The sequence below is a fragment of the Phaethon lepturus genome, unplaced genomic scaffold, assembly GCF_000687285.1.
Source record: "Phaethon lepturus isolate BGI_N335 unplaced genomic scaffold, ASM68728v1 scaffold2843, whole genome shotgun sequence".
Classification (NCBI taxonomy): Eukaryota; Metazoa; Chordata; class Aves; order Phaethontiformes; family Phaethontidae; genus Phaethon; species Phaethon lepturus.
Genome location: NW_010526780.1, coordinates 17,501 through 26,444, shown reverse-complemented (window position 1 = coordinate 26,444; position 8,944 = coordinate 17,501). Strand labels below are relative to the sequence as shown.

General features: G+C 38.7%; 1 protein-coding gene across 1 annotated transcript in view; it reads right to left on the bottom strand.

Annotated features, from left to right (window-relative positions):
- NEK7 (NIMA-related kinase 7) overlaps window positions 1-8,944 on the bottom strand; it is a 63,152-nt gene that overhangs the window by 38,336 nt on the left and 15,872 nt on the right. The window lies entirely within an intron of this gene.

The following is an 8,944-nucleotide window of genomic DNA, read 5'->3' as shown; positions in this document are numbered from 1 at the left end:
CCTGCTACACCATTATCACAAGCTTATTCTTTCTAGTATTGAGCATACTTTTTCCCCCCCTAGTATCTTGCTACAGTCTTCCTTTTCTATTCTAAATAATGCATACACTTTTACTCTCTCTCTCAGGATCAAAACTTCATTGTCATCTCCAATTCTTTCTCTCCCATTTCCTTCCCTTCAGCAAGCAAAGAAGTGGTTTGGCTTCTGTAATATGTTTACTAGAGCACTTTTTCCTAAGCCCTCATCTGTCACCTTGACTTTTACAGCCTTTTACAGTTAGACATCTCTGCTCTTCATTTTTTTCCCACCTCCCATCTGCTTCAAATTACTTTGCAATGAATCTCATTTTTGCCTCCTCCAGTCAACCACATTAAACTACAAACAAAAATTGAAATTAGTGGAGAGATTTTTTTCCTGCCATTAGAGTCCTTGTCCACATTCTACACATCTGTATTTGATCTAATGTCTTTCTAGTTTCACTCTTTTTTTTTTTTTACCACCTTTGGGTTCCCTTCTCACTTCACTTACTCAGATGTGCATCTCCATACACTGCCAACTATTCCCCTTAGAAATGACCAATATGTTATTTCAAGGAATCCTTCCTCTCTCGTTTGCCATTACTTTCTGAATAAAAAAAAACACAACACACTCATCAACTTCTGTGTGACCTGCCAATTACATTTTGAGCTACCCATAATAATAATAGAGATGTACTATGAGTTCAGTAATTGCCATAACATTTACAAGATTACCTTTTTCAGTTACATCATCTCTATGCACATCATTTCTTTCTAGATAGTCTCCAGAAAAAAAATGTATTATGTGCTGTGAAGATCACTGGTACCTGGTTCCATCAGCTCAAACTGATCAAAAGCTCAACAGATGACAACTTCCATTTCATATCTTGCTACCAACCCAAAACAAATATAAGGATTAACAGCACTTTGAGTACTGACTGTCTGCAAAGAGGTCATCTCTGACTGCGTAACTGTCCACATGAACTCTCCAAAGAAGTTCAAAAAATCAGGGAGTCCACATATGATCTGCTAACCCTCACCTTAATTTTCTATGCCACTATGCACAATAAGTTTATCATTCCTTTAATCAGCTGAGAGGAGAAGTCTAGAGACTTCATCCATGGAGCACAGTCTTCACATGAGCACATGTGCTCTTGACTAGCCACAACTTCCCTTCAGACATTCAATCTTCTGTCTTCAGACCTGGCACAAGAAAAAACAGTCTGGAGCGGACACAAGATTCACTCTTTGACAAAAAGACAAGTCAGGAACTGAAATGCCAGGCTTGTAGATAGTAAGAAGGGGGAGAAGGAAAGAAAGAAGAAAACAACACTACTCACCAAGAAAGAAAGCGAATAAACCATCTCACAACTACTTGTATGTTAATGCCAGAATGATGGGAAATAAACAGACTGAGCTAGAAGCAATTATTCAAGGAGCCGCCTGTGGGGGACTTCACAGTAACACAGCAGGGTAAGTCACAAGAAAGGAATGCCAACATTAATAAAGCAATTTCAGATGTGGTAGAAGAAAAGAGTTAGTACTATATACGAAATTACAGGTACAAGTATTAAGAGGTAAGTGACACTGATGGAAAAGACAGAAAACATAGTTTATGAATTAAGGTTGGGAACTTAGTGGAGGACGTGAAACAGCCTGCATCTGTTATAGATCTCAACTCTGAATGAAAAAAAAAATTGTTTTGACAATAGACTAAAGTCCTAGTATTTGGTACAGTCATGAAGGACTACAATGATTTTCCTTAGGAAACACTTCGGAAAGTTCTAAATATGAGAGGTAGCACATTAACTGAGCAAGTACTTGGAAGGCAAGAGATCATAATTGTCTTTTCCTGTAACCTAAGAGACGACCAAATGGAAAATTTTATATCCCCTCTCCCAAAAACAATCAATAAAAGTGTGTACCATGGAGCAGAGAAAAAAAGGGACAGGTATAGGTGCACATCTTGAAGCTTCATGCTTTTGCTAAGTTTGAGAAATAAGGAATATTCTTATGTCACTGTTAAAGGATACAGCGATTAGACATAGGCAGAGAACTCCAAACACACTGGAGAACCTAATCAAAGCTGCAGACAGAATTTTAGACTGAAAATTGTACACAAGTTACCTACTTGTAACATTTGGAGAACTTTCCCATAGCACAATTTCAAGATTCAAAACCAGAAGTTTCACTGTGTAAAAATGCAGGGTAGTTTGCACCTGTTAATGACTGTTTGAATATGCCAAGATGCATATTAACTTACCTATATCTACACACCTAAATGAGCAATTTTTTTTTTATAAGCTATGCCTCTGCTAGGGACATATATCATTACATCTCATACAGGAATAACAAAACAACAAAAATAAAGCCCTAGCTAAGACTCAGGACTATGAAAGACCTAGGATCACGGCATAGGAAAGACAGACAGAGTTTTGTTTGTGTATTCTGGCTGGTATTCCCACTACCTCTAGTTTGTTATTAAACAGCCTGGAGTAGACTAGACCAAGCAGCTGCTCTCACAAAAGGACAGACTTAAGTTTTATAGACACGACGCCCTAAAGTTTTGCTACACATCATACAGCAGAGTGCAAATTTGTCACAGCTTCAGTTAAACTATTTCAAACATTACCTAAATAAAATAAAGCAAGACAGAAAAATTGAATCTTATTGTTCCTTACAAAGACAGACAACCTGCATTTACTGTATATCCTTCTTGAGGCTCTCCATTAGACTTTGACCCAGATCTAACCTCAAAAGACTATAAACAGCATTTCCCAGAAATCCAGAATTTCAGTTTCACAGACATTAACTTCCTCCAACTGTAAGATTGGGGGGAAAAAAACAAACAGAAACCAAAACAACAACAAAAGAAATCACCCAATCCATGGCCTCGGAAGAACCTCTGCCCTACCATACAGACTCAAACAGCTTGCAGAGATTTTCTTTCTGAAGAGATTATCTTTCCCTCTTGCCGAAGCGCTGCAGTTCAGATCAGAGGCCCCTAGTGTAATAAGCCATGTCAGCTCCCACAAGGAGGCTACTGCAAACACAGCGAGAAAACCTCTGCGCCTCATCACCACAGGGTGACTCAGCACTGAAGAACGTCTCACACCGAAAAATGGAAGCCGCAGTGAAAGACTTTTTAAGAGCTTAAGAACATCCTTTCAAGTGCATGTCAAAATTACACATGGCACCTGGCAGCGATCAGAAGGCTTGTTCCGCAGGAGCTGCCGCTGACCAGATAACCGTGCAGGAGAAACTGCCCTTTGCTTGTGGTTTACCACAGGCTGGCCATTAATGTAACAATATGAAGAGATGTCAGTACTTCCACCACAGCTGTAACAGCGCATAGCTTTGCCAGCAGACTAATTCCACCTCCAGCTACTCCTACGCCGCAAGCCGACCTGAAAGGTCAGCTTACGCTCCCCGCTCTCCAGCGCACACGCGGCACGCAAACTTCCCGCGCGTGCGCAGAATTTGTAGCCCTATAAAGGTGGTATTGCCATTGCTATTAGCAGGCCACAGGCCTCCGCCTGCCTCAGAAACACACGGCCTAAGGGCTTGCAACCTTTTCTCTGGACTTCCCTTGGTCTGAACTGCTCTCTCGAGCTGGCTTTAGCTGTAGCAGCACACGCCTTGCAGTTGGGAGACTCAGCTGTGAAGAAGTCACTACAGTCAGATGACGTGTGTCTAACTTGGCTTTGGATTCAGCTCAGCTTCATGCAACTGCGTGGTCTGAAGGAAATTACAGAAGATACAATAAAGGTCTAACAAAACCAGAGAGATTAACACCGGTAAACTTTTAGACTAAGACAAAGCATTAGCAGCTGACTGCTTGAAAGCTCCCAGCATAACCCCACGTGGAGCCACCGCCAGCACCCTCCTCCCAGCGTTGCTCGGGACGCGGGAAGGGTGAGCCTGAACGGGGCTGATGCGAAGAAGCGTGTTTACATGGACTATTGGGAACTAGCGGTAATGAGACTACAAGTGTTAGCATCACTGTAATCGGCTAACCATAAACGCTGCTGCATTTTGATTAGACTGCTTGGGCATTAATTAGACTAACAATAAATTCTAAATCTTGACTCCACTTATGAGGTCAGGATCACAGGGTAGTTCAGGTTGGAGGTCTGTTCCTCTAGTCAGCACAAATTGCACAGTGTAACACACTCTTATTTAAAATTTTCATTATTTTTCCCCAATTTCTATTATCAAGGACTATGATAAGATTAACATTCCTACAAAGGAATTATGTTTGCCGTGGACAATCTAATAATAAGCAAAAATTATATTAAGTGTTTTTATAATGTGCCAGTTTTCACAAAGAGTGTAATCAAAAAATCTCATTACAGTAAGCACTATAGCTTAGTTAGCAATTACTGTGAAATTCCTGAAAAGTTAGGCAAATAGAGCTGAAGAGACTTAAGAGAAGATTTTAAAAGCTCTTATCAATTTTTTTTCCACTTAGCAAGAACACTAAGTGAAACAAAAAGTCTATTTTTAGCTCTCAGTTTTTCATGTCCTAGTGCAATCAACAGCATACAAAGGAAGAGTAGAAGGACAAGCACACATTGACACTTATTCCAAAATATTCCCCTCTGCGGGCTATGCAACTAAGGGATCTTTGATATCTTTGCATTGAATCACTTCTTGTAGATTATAATTTTATTCTTTCGGCAGTCTAGAACTATCAGCTTTAAGTACTGTCAAGAGATATTGATATTTTTAGAACAGTTTTTACGCTGTTGTAAGATACAGAGCATGAGCTGTTCCCTATGCAGATGTGTAAACAAGCAGGCTGCAATAGATGAAATCAGCTTCCTCAGCAAAGTTCTTACATACATGCTGTCACATGCAACTAGAGCTCCTAGAAGGCTATGTGCATAGCAAGAAGGTTTAGAAACATTTAATCGCCACAGGGAAAACACCAGCCCTTAGCTTCTAAGTGTAGACTATATCTGATCAATTACCAGCTACCGATTTAACTCATCTGAAGTGACATGCCAAGTTGGGAAATCTACTCGATGCCTCTTGCTCTAAAGTTTCATCACTTTTCCAAGTTTTCCTTTTCAGTATTGGAAAAGATAAAGGCCTTTCTAACCTGACCATTTAAATGACAATTCAACCTATTTCTGTCTGAAATTCTGTATAAAATAAAAACATCAAAAAACATTTCTAAAGCAAAACACAAACTGTTGTGTACACAACTGCTGTAACATAAACCTACAGACAAGCAAGCAAAATAAAGACTTGAATGCACATGAATATTAAGAGATATGATACTGCATAGCAACAATGAGCATTAAAGTATTTTGCCACCACAGCACTGCTGTGCTGAGACAACAGTGCTTCATAAAGTGTGAAATTACAAGTGCTTTTCTAAGATTAATTATCTCTAATTCAGGCCTGAAGCAGCAATCCACTGACAATGCACAATGAATAATGAATGCAAGTGCTAGATAAAAGGATTCATTGTCTGAATCTCTAACACAGGGGTCTCCAACTTTAGAATGAAAGGGAAGGAAAGATGGAACAATGTAAGGCAGAAGTGTAATGAATCTGGAATTTCATTGAAATATGCAGTTTCACATAATATTTTAAATTTTGAGTAGCTAAGCTTTACTTAAAGAATAGCTCAAAGTGAACTCATACAGCATTACAGTCACTGACTTTAGATATTTACAACTCTTTTGCCCTTTAAGGATGTTTTGTGAGCGTTTATTCCAGTATCTAGCAGTTGCTTACTTTCCCCTTGGAAGTGACCACTAGAGCGCTCACGGCTCAGAATGCCACGCTATACCTCAGGGTGTTGATGGTTCTGTCGCAAGGGTTACTTATGGTGCCAGTAGTAGAGATGTTCTGCTTCTTCCCCAGGCATAACCCTTCAGTATAGTTTGGACCTCAGGCTTAACACATGTGAAGAAACTTAGAAGCTCTAGAAGCTCTTCAAACTTACACTGATAAGCTCATAGTCTCTGTGGTTGATCTTTCCTGATGTTTCTTTGACTCAAAGTGTAGTTTAAACATTAATGAAAGTGAAGTAATGAAGATTTGTTTTTTAATTCTGGTTTTATTTAGGTAATATTTCAACAGCATCTCAGAAATATAGTTCCATGGAAAAAGAGAGAAGCTAATTATTATAAATACCACTTCCCTAACTACAAGAAGGCAAACCACACCTTGGAGGATGAAGCACAAAGAGTCCAATGAGAAGAAAAGACCAAACATATAATTTCAAGTGTAAATCAAACAGTTTTCCCTCTGCTACATATCCTACTGGAAACCAAATCAAGAATTCTACTTCTTGTGTCATCTGGACTCAGCAGCAACTACAAATTCAGAAAGTGCGGTTTCTGTCACCATCTGCTTGTCCTTCCTCCCACAGCATCTTACTGCCACTTGCTTCTGCTCACATTGAGTTCCACAAACATACATTTTGTACACATTAGTAACATTTATCAATATTGTACATATTTCAGCCAAAAAAAATTTAATAGCAGGAAATAAACATTCCTGTTGGAAAGCTTCAGAAGAACTCAAAACTGGCAATCCTTTTGGAATAAATAATGGCCTGAGATACAGTAACTCTTCAAGAGAGGATAACTGAAGAATTGTAAGTCACATCAGACCTTGAAGGTAGAGAGGCAGAGACAAACATGGGGAACCACTGACCGAACACACATAAAGAGAACAGCTATACACCAAACCCAGCCAGGAAAATAAGAAGGGGAGGGTGTGGAATGGACACTACGTGCAAGATCAGAGGAAGGCATGTAGTAGTTAAGATGTGAAATGAGAAAGGGCAGAAAATGGGAACGTAGACAAAAGTCCAGATCTCAGTTATGCTATTGAACACAAAGTACAGCATTTAGAGACACTGCATCAATTTGGAAATGTGGAAAGTGGTATCTATGCACAAGTCTAAAATAAAGAGAATAGAGCCTCTCCCTCATGACAGAAAGGAGCATTCCTCCTCTTTTGTCCATGCTGAGCTTCCATTACTGAGGCATCAGAAAAAAAGGCAGTGCTTTAATTTGAATAAAAGAAAACATGACTGAAATTAAAAGCAAGAAGCACCATCATACAGCAGATCCACAAGAGCTCCGCTGAAAAGCAAACACTTCTCTCCAAAAGATATCTATGAAAACAAATTGTATAGTGAAATTAAGTATTGTGACTATATTTAACAAAATTACTTTTAGGCAAGATTAGGGAAGGTTGCAGAAGCACAGTAACAATTAAGATGGTCTTCTGTCCAAATGGAACAGCTTTTGATATCAACTATGCAAGCTGAAATGGCTGTGCCAAACTCTCAGCGCTGCCACAAGCCTTTTGAACTCTGGGTAATATTTCATTGTACACTTAGGAATTTTTTTCCCTTACAGGTCAACCAAATCTCACTTTCTATTCAGATAATAGTCTTCTACATACACCCAGCCTTCATATGGAAAGTAATTTTACACATCACAGAACATAGTCCCTCTTGAAGTGCACTAGTCAATAACATTCAGTGGAAAACCAACAGAGTATGTAGGGTATTTTAAGACAACTGGAACACTATTAGGATAAAGCCATTTGGGAGAGCCACAACTCTTTAATCCTATATCCCTCCAACCCCCAAGTATATCCTTAGAAATTCATTAAATGGTTGAACAAGAAAGCTTTTCTGCTATAGAAACTATCACCCATATATGGACAGCATGCTGTCTTTTTCATTAGTTTAAAAAAAAAATCTTTTGTCAAATTACGAACTCTGATGTGAGAATACAGCTATACATACTGACTTTTGAAATACTGTTAAGAGTGCACATGTTATAATGCCTCTGTATTCTTAACGCAAACACCATTATAAAAATTTCATAGTTAACAGTGAAAGGCTGGATTTTATGACTTTCTTCAAGCACCCAGGCATTCCACATCCACCTTAATTGACATGCATTCCCAGTCATACTTGACCTTTTTGGTTTCTCACGCACTGAAATGAAGGAAGAATTAGCTTAATGTTTTAAGTCTGTTGATCAAAGTTCTTAGAGTATCTTTCAGCTTTTGAAGTAGCATATACCTGGCAGTTTTCCCAGAAGGGGGAACCAAGTCTCTTTTTTTATGACTGCCAGGACTAGCCCTGCCTCCTGGCGCTGCAGAGCACAGGAAATCACAGAAACGGAACAGCAAGTCAAGATATGACAGAGCAATTTGCAGTGTATGCATTAGAACAGCAAAAAGAAAATTACTAAAATCCAGAAACACTAGAAAAGAATCCATGAAATCTGACACACATTATTTTGCAATATATAAAGGTAACAAAAACAACACTTCGTCACTGAGGGCAGTACTCCTTCAAGTAATGTGCACAATAAACACATCTCAAGAGATCTGCACTGAAAGACAATTTTAGTTTCCATTTCAAAACTAGACACATTGTAGGGAATTTTCAGAGTTAATCCAGTAGAGACCTTTTAGAGTGTAATGGTCTTATAACAAACATCTAGGAGCAGCTCCAAACAAAAAAAGAGAATGGAAATAATACTGGATAGAGGCTTAGCTCGAGCTGCCTTTTGCTTATTGTGTGACAATAAGCAAGAGTTTTTCATTTAAACTGTCACTTTTAGTTTAAATATTTTAAGAAATGCTAACTGCAAAGACAAAATATCCAAACAAATAATCAGTCCATTTCTTATGCTAGAATTTAGAAGGGCTTAATGTTTCTTGGCCATAGTAACTTAATCAGCTTGCTGCTCTTCCATCTTCTCTGACAGAACTGCTGTTTCACTACTGGTTAAGCTGTGAACCTTGGAAATACTCAGGGTCCTCAAGAACACCTTTTGACCAATGCAATTTACTTAATTACATGGTGCACTTGCATTTAATTACTATATAGGGTCCCACACGCAGATATATTATTCATGAACATGATAATATGAACT